Source organism: Saccopteryx leptura, chromosome 7 (assembly GCF_036850995.1).
Source record: "Saccopteryx leptura isolate mSacLep1 chromosome 7, mSacLep1_pri_phased_curated, whole genome shotgun sequence".
NCBI classification, from domain to species: domain Eukaryota; kingdom Metazoa; phylum Chordata; class Mammalia; order Chiroptera; family Emballonuridae; genus Saccopteryx; species Saccopteryx leptura.
In genome coordinates this window covers 66,142,430-66,154,403 of record NC_089509.1, presented here as the reverse complement: position 1 = coordinate 66,154,403, position 11,974 = coordinate 66,142,430, and the positions used below count along the sequence as shown (strand labels likewise).

General features: G+C 39.7%; 1 pseudogene; it reads left to right on the top strand.

Annotated features, from left to right (window-relative positions):
• Positions 1-2,439: 2,439 nt before the first annotated feature.
• LOC136379004 (DNA replication licensing factor MCM2 pseudogene) lies at positions 2,440-9,541 on the top strand (annotated as a pseudogene).
• The last annotated feature ends 2,433 nt before the right edge of the window (positions 9,542-11,974 follow it).

Sequence of the window (11,974 nt, the reverse complement as noted above, 5' to 3'; positions counted from 1 at the left end):
CCTGGCTTGCCTGGTCAAGGCACATATGGGAGTTGATGCTTCAAGCTCCTCCCCCCTTCTCTCTCTCTATCTCTCCTCTCTCTCTCTCTTTCTCCCTCTCCTCTCTAAAATTAATAAATTTTAAAAAAAAGTATCCAAAATACAGTTTATTTTCCTCCACATCTACATGTTTTCTAACTTAACTGCAACTGAGTCCACCAATCTCCCATCACTTTTGAGTTTTCAAATCTGTCCCCTATCCCCAAATCACCAAATTCTGTCAGTATTGCTTCTGGAAATCTTAGCTATATATTCCTATCTTCCTACCCAAACTGCCACCATCATGGTTCTGGCCCTTTTTACTTTTGTGGCTGGACTCTTGACAATTGTTTATTGATCATCTACTGTGAGCCAGGTACTGTTCTTAGGATATAACAAAGATCACATAGGGAACTTGTTTTCCATGGAGCTTAAATTCTTGTGGGGGAAAGCAAAAAATAAAGTTTTAAAGATAAAAAGTTAGTTCTATCTATTTAGAAATGCCAAAAGAATAGTGCACTGACCACCTGTGTACTATCCACCCAGATTCAGATTAACCTGAAGCTTTATTTTTATCTTGTGACTCCATTATTCATTGAAGGCAATGACTTTTCTAGCGTATAGAAGAAATGTAAATTCCCCAGCCTGTTTAGTTTTTTTAAAGTTCAAAATCAACTTGTCTCTCTTAATATTTGTTCTTGCAACTGCCATCCTTTGAACACTACTATGTAGCAGACTTTTAGATTACCTAATTTTTACAGCAACAACTGTTAAGGTAAGAGAGATCCTAGTTTTACAGATCTCATGCAACCATCTACCCAGCTTACATGTGGCAAAGTCAGGATCCCACTGACCATATTATCCCCAGTGACTGGTGAAAGCATTTTCTTCTTAAGAGTTGCTCACTACACATCCTGTAGTAGCTAGGCTGGTTATTTGTCCTTAAAACATACTGCTGTTTTTCATCTCTGGATTTCTGCCTTCTTACCCTCTACATGGAATATTCTTTTCTGGTTGCTTGTCCAAATCTTTCACACCCACCTTGCTACTAACATGAAGGATGCACTAATACAGTAGAACCCAACAATGGACTTTCCTTCCATAGCACTGATGCCATTCAAGGCACATACAGTAAAGGCTTTGTTATTAGCACTTACATATTTTACAGTGAGCTCATTTGTTTTTTCTTATCCCCTAAGTAGATTATATATTTATCAGGGGCAGGAGTTGTGTCTTAAACATTGCCTTTCTGCCTGTGCCTTGCTATAGACCAGGATTTCTTAATTTCAGCACCACTGACATTGGGTCAGTTAATTCTCGATGGGGGGTGGGGGGCAGTCACATGCATTATAGAGTGTTTAGTAGAATCTCTGGCCTTGCATGCTAGATGCCAGTAGCCCCAGTCTCTCAGTCCTGACCATCTAAATTGTCTCATACATTGCCAAACTTGCCCTCAGAGGCAAAATTGTTCCTAGTTACTACCACTGCCATAGACCTAGCACTTAGAAAATACTCTTTAACGGACCACAGCGATAGTGCTTGTTCTGGGAACGTGAATGTGTCCAATCTTGTGTTTGTGAGGGCAAGATTTTTTATTTTTAATCAAGAGCCCATCATTTAATAGAATGCTGGACAGCACTATTCCAGCGCTATTTGGCAAAATATTTTGATATCCTAGGGAAGACATTCTGGTTGACATTTTAAGAGGTAAGTTTATTTCAAATGGATGCACGATTGGCCTATTAATATCATTGGCCCATATAGGTTCTGGTTTCTCACTGTTGCTGTTTATTATATTACAACCAACTCATTTTAGAACTGGAAAACAACCAGCTGAGATTATCGTATTTTTTTTAATCTTATATTAGATAATTAGATTACTCCATATCCCAACACAGTTTTGATCATACACTTTAGGGACAGTCAAGTAGTTAAAGTGAGTAAACTAGCCATTTAGCGACTAATTTCATGCATTACAAAACCTAAAAGATTGAGCAAATGGATTTCAATCCACTGTAAATTCACTCCATCCTGGAAAAAATCCGGGAACACATATCTCTGGCATGAATTAGGAGTCTATATTATGAGTCCTGTGCTTTATACAATGCCTTTTTTTTTTTTTTTTTTTTTTGCTTACCCAGAGAATTTCCCTTTCCTAACACTACTTTTGTGACCAATGCATGTGAAGCACCTGTGAGGGCTGTGCCGAATATTTGCTGTTTCTGTCTGAAGTTTATTCCTTCTCTCTGATCAGGTCATTCTGATGAACTTGCCAGTGGAAGAACTCCCTGGGCTGGCCATTCATAGTACCTGATCCCTCTGAGCAAGGTAATTGGTTCAGGAGTGTGCATGTGACCTATTCTGGGCCACTCACAGTCCTTCCCCAATAGTTTTTCAATCTAGAAAATGAAACACAGGGCCATGTCTGAGGGCACCCAAGGCCTGCCACCATTGGGAGGGACCGCTTTTTGCTATCGATTGCCGGGGATGGTGTTTTTGCCCCAGCCTGTTTTGCTTGTGAGTCTACTAAAGCTGGAGCACGCACTCTGGGAAAAGCTAATCTGCGGTGGAGAGAAACAGTGTAACCCAAAAGGAAACGGAGCCCAGTTGGAGAAGGAGAGTCCTAAATTGAATTCACTGAAGCTAGACTCCTCAGTTTGGTGACCTTTTTCTACTTACACTACTTTGATTTGGATTTGTACCACTTGAATAAAAAGCGTTCATATTAATTTAGGGTGATTCCTGTTGATGGAGAGGGTTGGAATCACTTGGGTGGTAAGGACAGCTACTCCCAACTTACTATACTTTCACTGACATACTTTTTCCTGCAGCCCTTCCTTTAGATGATAGATGGAAATAAATGTGGACCTCCATAAAGATGGCCTGTGGGGAAAAAAGGCAACAAAGGACCTCCTGTGGCTCTTAATTGTAGAGACATCTAAGTCAATGATATTAATTTTATTACTACTGATTTTAAATGAGGTTAATTTTATTTTAAGTGGGGTAAATTTTATTATTAATGCTTCATTTTCTAAAATAACAAAAGAACCTAATTTTTCCTAAAGCATTCTTCTCAGAGTTTGAAATGTAGTGCGCAGATGCAACAATTCATTTCACAAACAAAAACTGGTTTCATACTATCAGAGAAAAGGACTAACTGAAGCTATTTTGGGAGCAGTAATAACTTCTTAAAACAACAAAGATACTTAAGCACATTACCTTAACAACTAATATGTTCTCCTGCTCATTCACAATATGAAATACTGAACAGTAAGAACACTGTGAACCTTTTTAATATTCTTACACAAAATTTATTCTGAAAATCCCATTGTACACAAATATATGCAGAGCCTCATCCTTGAAATACAGAAAAAAAAAAGGAAGAGTAAATTGTTGGGCAAACAAGTGTGTTAGGCTTGCTCACCTGTACTTTGCCTGATTGCTCCATGAGCACGGGGCAGTACCATGTGTGTATAGTCTATGTAAGGCTGCAGGTGCTTGCCCTCAGGGCGGCGGATTGCAAATTGCAGACTGCCTGCCGCCATTGGAAGGGTCCATTTTCTATTGTTTGCCAGGGAAGGTGTTTTTCCCCAGCCTGTTTTGCTTGTGAGCCCTGAGAGAGAGAGAGAAGCACTTGTCCCTGCCTGCTTGCTCGTCTGCCATTGTAAGACTAATAAACGGAATGGCCAAAAGCTTTCTCGCTCCACATTTCCTCTACCGCCTGTTTGAATTCAATGTGAATCTGCTTGGCTACAGCTACTGGCATTACAGTGGTCCTGCCTCTATCGCAGGGGTTAGGTTCCAGAGCCCGCTGAGACAGGTGAAAACCCGCAAAGCAGCAAACTTATATTTATTTTACTATTTATATATTTTAAGACTTTATTTCTATTTATATTCCTTTAATGTGTTTTAATATTTTTTATATTTTTTATATTGTTTTAAATTTCTTAGGCTAGAAAGTGCTTATTTTACCACAACCATAATTAAAATAATAAATATTTTTAAATATCTATATACTGCAAAATCCCATGATATAGCGAAAAATCCATGATACAAAATTAGATATATACAATTTAAAAATCTGTGATACAGTGAGACCATGAAAAAGTGAACATGCGATATGATGAGGGAAACTGAACATACATACATATTGCCACAATTCCTTAGGTTTTGAGAATAATATTGCTCTTGTCCTTAATGTTATCTTTGTCCAACAAAGGAGGAGGGGAAAAGCTCTTATAGGTAGTTATCCAACAGAGGGAAAATAGAGGAGGGAAAATTGTATTTGCAGTTAGTGAGACGCAGTGGCTAGCCTAAGCTGAAAGCCAGTATTGGTAAAGGGATTGGAGAGGTGGGGGCACCAGAGAGGAGCATCCAGTTACTGATGAGTAACTTACTACCACAGTTACTTCCTGGAGGTCAGAAGATCAGTGTTACATTCCTTTGTATCCCCAGGTTCAGATCTAAAATATCTTGTAGGTGTTTCATCAGCATTTGATGAATGAATAGGGAAACATAATTTTAGCTTATTGCAAGGCAGAATAATTTGATATACTTTGGGGTTTAGGGGGTTTTATGAAATTTTAAATGCAGGATCAAGTACTGTTAACCCTGTTGAAGTTTAAATATAAGTATTTTATGGTAGAGTAAGAGATAAGAAGGTAAGAGTGGATTAGCTTAAAGCCTAGGACAACAAAGTGAAGATAAACTACATTTATAACTGTGCTAAAGGGGAAAAAAATGTGTGGAAGTAGTGGGTGTATAAAGGAATAAAGGCAGGTTAGAAAGTTGTTTGACAGTATCAGCTGAGGTTGAACAGACATGTTCCCTGTGAGCTAGCAATTCCACTCCTAGGGGCCAGCACAAGATTGGAACACCACACGTGGAATAGGAGATGTGGGTAAAAGGGCACAACCTTCCAGTTCTGAGATGAATAAAGTCTGAGGATCTAATGTATAACATGGTGACCATTATTGATAACACTGTATTCTGTAATGGAAATTTGCTAAGAGAAAAGAACTTAAATGCTCTCTCAAAAAAAGGGTAAATATGATATGTGAGGTGATACACGTGTTAATCAATTTGTTGGGAAATCCTATCACAATGTATACCTACATATATTAAATCATCACTTTGTACACTTTAAATATCTTACAATTTTGTCAATTATACCTCAGCAAAACCGAACAAACAAAAGGATATACTGCATATTGGTACGTACGTACCGGAACAGTAAGAACAAGAACACTGCGAACATTTTCAATCTTTTTCCTTCCCAACAGAAATATTACAAATGTGCACCAGAGACATATACAAGAATTTTCAGGATAGCTTTACTCTTAATAGCCAAAAATTGAAAGCAATCCAAATGTGCATCACTAGTAGAATGGATAAATAAATTTGTTTTTTTATCCATGCAATGAAATATATACAGAAAATAAATGATAAAACCACGGCTATATTCAGCAATATGAGTACATCTAAAGAGCATATGTGGAACAAAAGAAGTCAGACTCAAAGGAACACACACCATGTGAGACCAACTACATGAAGTGGAAAACAGGCAGAACTAACGTAGTCAGAATAACGGTTATGTTTGGGAAGGAGAGTGAGATGCTGTTGCGAGAAGGGAGAAACGGGACTACTGGGGTGCTGGTATTGTTCTGTTTCCAGACACAGGTATTAGTTGCACACGTTGTAAATCCTTAGGACTTGTGTGTTGAGTCGCAAGATCAAGTTAAAAGAAGAAAGAGATAAATGTCTAAAATCTCCTATGGTAAGCTGTGCTTTTGTGATAAGGTGCCAAAAGCTGTAAAACTTAGTATTGCCAACGCCATTTTAAAGAGGAAAAGTCAGGCTTTCTGTCTCGTCCTTTCTTTGGAAAATGAAGGGACTTACAAGGACAACTGGGTCATTTAGTTTTAGTTCTCTGAAAGGATTAGGGTTATCTGAAGAACTTCCTTTCCCTTTCAATAAGAGACAGAATTTACATACCACCCTACACTGATTTTAATTCACATTAATATAATCATGCCCATCCCAAGCAAGAAGGGCAACTAATATTATCACCTGGGCAATGGGCTTCCACATGGGCGGCGCCATTTTTAACAAAGTGAGCATGATATATTTTATCTGCCCAGCATTTACTATACAACAAAAGTTAATTAATATACATAAAAATGATCTCTGAACTTTTTTCAAAGACAACTCCACATACTATTACACACTTAATAAATACTTTATATAAAAAAGGAAAAATAATAAATGCTTTTTAATAATGAGGGAGATTTTTTCTTCTAGTCTTTACTCCTAAGTAGTCAGTCTTACAACATAAATCCCAAAATTTAGCTTCACAAATGTTAAACTGTTTTAACTCTTGCATTGTTTTGTCAAAACATTTTGTTTTGTCTTACTTTAACTTCCTCTTTGGAAGCTCCTAGAATGACCTTCAAATATATTAAGGTTTTCCCCACAAACCATGCTGATCACTGTTTTCTGTTTATCTGCTTAGAAAATAATCTCTACAATAGTACATGAAACTTCTACTATAGTGAAAGAAACTTAATCAAAAAAAGATTGAGAACCCCTGAGATCAAAGCCAAGTCAAGGTAATCAATGTCCTCCCTGGAGACAGTAGTAGTAACAAACTTAGCTGAAGAACTTAATATTGTATAAGATTTAAGAGAGTCTTATGGTATGTAAGTACTTCTTCTGGCTCTCCTGTGTCTAGTACGTAGTAGTATATAGGTCACAAGAAAGCATTGCTTTTTTCTTAACAAGAACAATCTGGATAACTTAAAAATTTGTAGCTTTTTTTTCCCTTTTGAGGCACAAAAGAGAGTTGAGGAGGCAAAGAAACTTAATCATTTACAATGTGGAAAGTGAGAAGAAGAGACCAACGGATGCTCCATCCTTGGTGGAACAGCTGAAGGAAGAAGAAGCTGCCACACAAGCAGGTAAGAAGAAAATGGCTGAGCTTTTAACATATTTATTTTAAAGATTTTATTTATAGACTTTACAGAAAGAGGGCAGTGGGGGACGAGAAGTAGTTTCTTCGCTCAAGTTGTTCATTGGTCGCTTCTCGTATGTGCCTTGATCAGGCAAGCCCAGGGTTTCAAACTAGTGATCTCAGTATTCCAAGTCAGAGCTCTATCCACTGCGCCACCACAGGTCAGGCTTTTAACACATTTTTAAAGGTTAAGTAAAGGCTGGTGTTATGATTCAGAAACTGTAACATCACCATACTCTATCTTCTGTCACACATCAAATCTTTTTCATAGGCCTTTGCTGAGTCATTACTAGAAAGATTGGGGGAAGGGCAGGAAAGTGGAGAGATTTAACCCCCACTTTTAAAGGTTATCTATATAAGTGTTTGGGTTACACAGATGTATGCATTTGTTAAATTTGATTGAACTTGACACTTGATGTCTGTGTGTTTCATTGTATATGATTATACCTCAGTAAATATGGCTGGAAACCAAAAGAATACTTATGATGATTTAGGCCACTTAAAAATTGCAAGCTAAGCTATACTTTTAAAATAGGAAACAGTTTTTACCCTTAGTTTATTCTTTTAATATTAGAAAAACTGAAGCAACTTCCAATGAGATTTTTTTTAATGTTATCTCATTGTTTCCCTAAAATGATTTTGTGAACTATAATTTTATAGTAAGTTGAATACAGGACCTTAAACAAGTATTTTTCTTTTCCTTTCAGGATATTATTATTCAACTAGTTATTGAAAGTATGTTGAAGCCTAGGTAAATTATCTAAAAACTCATCATAGTCAGTGCTTTCCTTACCGATGGGCCCTATTCTAACCCCGTCTTTCTGTGAACACATTAAGTCAAAAATTAAATCTTATCTTTGCCACAGACTCTGTTTGAAACCTGTTTAAATATCAGCAGTCTTATCCTTTTACCAGTCTCAGATCTCTAATTAATTTGTCATTAAATATAATTAAGAAACAGAATTAATTCCATGTAAGAACCTAAGTTCCAAAGAGTAATTAAAAAGCTTTCTTACTTCATTGAAAACTTGACATTATGTTTTTACCCACCAGAGGTAAAACAGAACCCAGAGGCGCCTCTCCCCTTTGGTATACAGCATTTTAAAAGTTTGTCCATCAGACGGCCCCCTCAGCACTGCCAGTGCCTTCCCCATCTTTGCCAACCACAGAGCCAAGGAGGTCATCTTAGTCAACCATGTCGCCAAGGAGAACAACAAGGTTGCGGGGGGGGGGGGGGGGGGGGGGGGGGGGGGGGGGGGGGGACTGACCGACAAAGATGCGAAGATGATCACCTGCCTCGCTGAGGACCAGCAGGTCAGAGAGATCTTTGCCACTCTTGCTGCCTCCATTTTCAGGCACACACACATCCAGGGTATCCTGGTGCAGAAATCCTGGCACAACCAAGTCTCAGTTCCTCAGATACATTGAGAAAGTGTCTAGCCAGCGATTCTCACCACCGGCCTGGGGCATTAGCTGTGGGCCTCAAGGCGTATGTTCTGCGGCAGCCTGTTAGCTAGGAGTGGACCTTAGAAGCTGGAGCCTTAGTTCTAACTGACTGAAGAGTATGTCTTGAATTTGGCAAAAAGAATACCAGGGCAGAAGCCGCGTCCATAAAACCACGGAACAGCAGGGTATCTCCATCTCGAAGGCCGGCATTGTCACCTCCCTGCAGTCTCGGGGAGCTGTTCGGACCCCTCACTGACCTTCTCAGAAAACGTGGACCTCACAGAGGTCCCATTATTTCCCACTTGGACATCCTGTGTGTAGTGAGGGACACAGCAGACCCAGTCCAGGAGGAGACGCGGGCCCATTTCGTGGTCGGCAGCCACATCACACACCACCTTAACAGCAAGGAGGGGAGGCTGGGCAGCCCCTCATGCCCAACGTGTTCAGTGTGGCGCTCCTGCCACAGAAGGGCCGAGAGAAGTATATCATCTCTGCCAAGGAGAAGGTCTATCCAAAGCTCAATCAGATGGACCAGGACAAGGTGGCCTTGCAGTACAGCACCCTGAGGAAAGGATCCATGGTCAAAGGCAGCATCTCTACCATGGTGCGGTACATTGAGTCCATGATCTACGTGGCAGAGGCCCGCGCATGTATCCACCTGAGGGGCTAGGTGGCAGAGGACTCTGTGATAGAGGACCTTGTCAGCATGGCTATCCGTGTGATGCTGGACAGCTTCATCGGCATGCAGAAGTTCAGTGTCACGTGCAGCATGCAGAAGACCTTCGCTGCTAACCTGTCACTCTGGCATGGTAACAATTAGCTGTTGCTCTTCATATTAAAGCAGTTAGTGGCAGAGCAGGTAACTTATCAATGCAAGTGTTTAGGGCCCAGCAATCACTACTGAATTGCCCTAGGGACTTGGTGGATAAGACCTGTTAGATCCACATCCACAACCACTCTGCCTTTTATAACAGGGAGCTCTTCTGGATGAAGAACTTCAGCCATGACCTGAAGCTGAAGCTGATCCTCCAGCAGCTCAGAGACTCCACAGCAGTTTCCTTGTTCTGACTGGGAAGCCATTCCAGTGCTCACTTCACTCCTTGTTTCAGGGACGCAAAACCGAACCTCCAGGGGGGTGAGAGGACAGTGTGGTGGGGCCAGGGGCGGCAGCCAAGCCGTCTGGCTCCCCTCATCTGCTGGGCTCGGGCTCAGCTTGAGAACGTTGCCGTTTATGTCTTAGGCTACCTTTCTGCTTCTCTCACCATCTTAGGTGGACAGGTTTTGCCATTTTTTTTTTTCTTTCTACTGCTCAGTAACCCACGATTTACCGGAGGTCTGCCTCCACTTCGTGCTGGATTGAGTTTGGTATGCTCAAGATACCCGCAGTGTTTTAGGTGACTGAGCATATAAGGGTGTTATGAGAACTATCGCCTTCAGGATTTGAGTTCTATATCCTGGCTGCTTTGGCCACTTTGGCTGAAGAGCAATCTCAAGGTATTGGTAGTGTTTCTCTAAACCAGGGGTCCCCAAACTTTTTACACAGTGGGCCAGTTCACTGTCCCTCAGACCATTGGAGGGCCGGACTATAAAAAATACCTATGAACAAATTCCTATGCACACTACACATATCTTATTTTAAAGTAAAAAACCAAAACGGGAACAAATACAATATTTAAAATAAAGAACAAATAAATTTAAATCAACAAACTGACCAGTATTTCAATGGGAACTATGGGCCTGCTTTTGGCTAATGAGATGGTGGTGCCCCTTCCGGAAGTGCGGCGGGGCGGATAAATGGCCTCAGGGGGCCGCATGTGGCCCGCGGGCCATAGTTTGGGGACCCCTGCTCTAAACTCTGCCCTGCAAGTATATCTAGACTTTTGAGTGGAGAAATTATGGGGGCAGAAAAGGGCACAACCCCTCACTTTTGTAATGATACAGCTTGATTTCCTGTAGGAGGAATTATGGGAGGGGTTGATATGGTAATGAGAACTACTGCTCATCCTCGCTGTGTTAATCATTTTTCTTTTTTTTTTTTTTTTTTTTTTTTTTTTTTTTTTTTTTTTTTTAATTTTTTTTCAAATTTTATTTTATTTATTCATTTTAGAAAGGAGAGAGAGAGTAGAGAGAGAGAGAGACAGAGAGAGAGAAGGGGGGGAGGAGCAGGAAGCATCAACTCCCATATGTGCCTTGACCAGGCAAGCCTAGGGTTTTGAACCGGCGACCTCAGCATTTCCAGGTCGACGTTTTGCCACTGCGCCACCACAGGTCAGGCTATCATTTTTCTCCTTCCTAATCACTTCCCCATTTTCTCATTGTTTGTATATTAAATTTTTGTTTCTATGGTTTAATTTTTAAATAAAATTAAAATCTAAATAAAAATGTGTCCATTGTAAGTAAAAGACAAAATTTTAGATAATAGGATCGTCTGCATTTGCTATTTTATTCAAAGACATTTATCATGTTGGGAAAACATATGCTTCCCTTTTTAAAGTATGTATTTATTATATTTTTATTGAAAAATTAATAGTCTTTTGAAAGAAATTTTCAAGTATCAGAAAAGATGGGAAAATAAAAATACTCATAGTCTCATGACTCAAATACAGCTACAGTTGACACTGTGGAGCGTTCTTTTAGGCTACCATTAAAATGGTTTTCATCAAATATTGACAACATAAATTTTTATAATATTTTAAAAGCATATAGAACAACAGTAATAAGAAAGAACACCTGTATACCCATCTCCAATCTTAATAGTAGATGTTACCAGTATATTTAAAGGCCTATATGCCCACATGATCCAATTCTTCACTCCATCCCACAGGTAACTAATATCCTAGAGTTAATATTTATCATTTCCGCCTGACCAGGTGGTGGCGCAGTGGATAGAGTGTCACCTGGGATGCTGAGGACCCAGGTCCAAAACTCCAAAGCCTCTGGCTTGAGCAAAGGATCTCTGGCTTGAGCCCAAGGTGACTGGCTTGAGCAAAGGATCACTGGCTTTAGCTGGAGCCCCCTGGGTCAAGGCACATAAAAGAAAGCAATCAATGAACAACTAAGGTGCCGCCATGAAGAATTGATGCTTCTCATCTCTCTCCCTTCATGTCTGTCTGTTCCTGGTTGTCTGTCTCTGTCTGTCTTCTTGCTTAAAAGAAAAAATATATATAATTTCCATGCTTTTATTTATGGATTTACCACCTGCGCCCCCCCCCCCCCCCCCCCTCCCAATCATTCTGTCATATCTTATCCTCTCTTTACTACTTACTATTTCTGACTCTGCAGCATTCTGGATACTTCCTTTAACTTTCCTTCTGATTTTTCTGATTCTCTCTTACTCTGTGTCTAATATTCTGTTTAATGTTACTTAATTTCCTTTTGGTATTTAATTTCTTATTTCTAGAAGTTCCATTTGTTTCTTTCAAGTATGTTTTTTTATTTTAATAGTCTGTAACTCTGTTCTCATATTTATAGTCCTCTCTCTTATTTAAAAAATATATATAA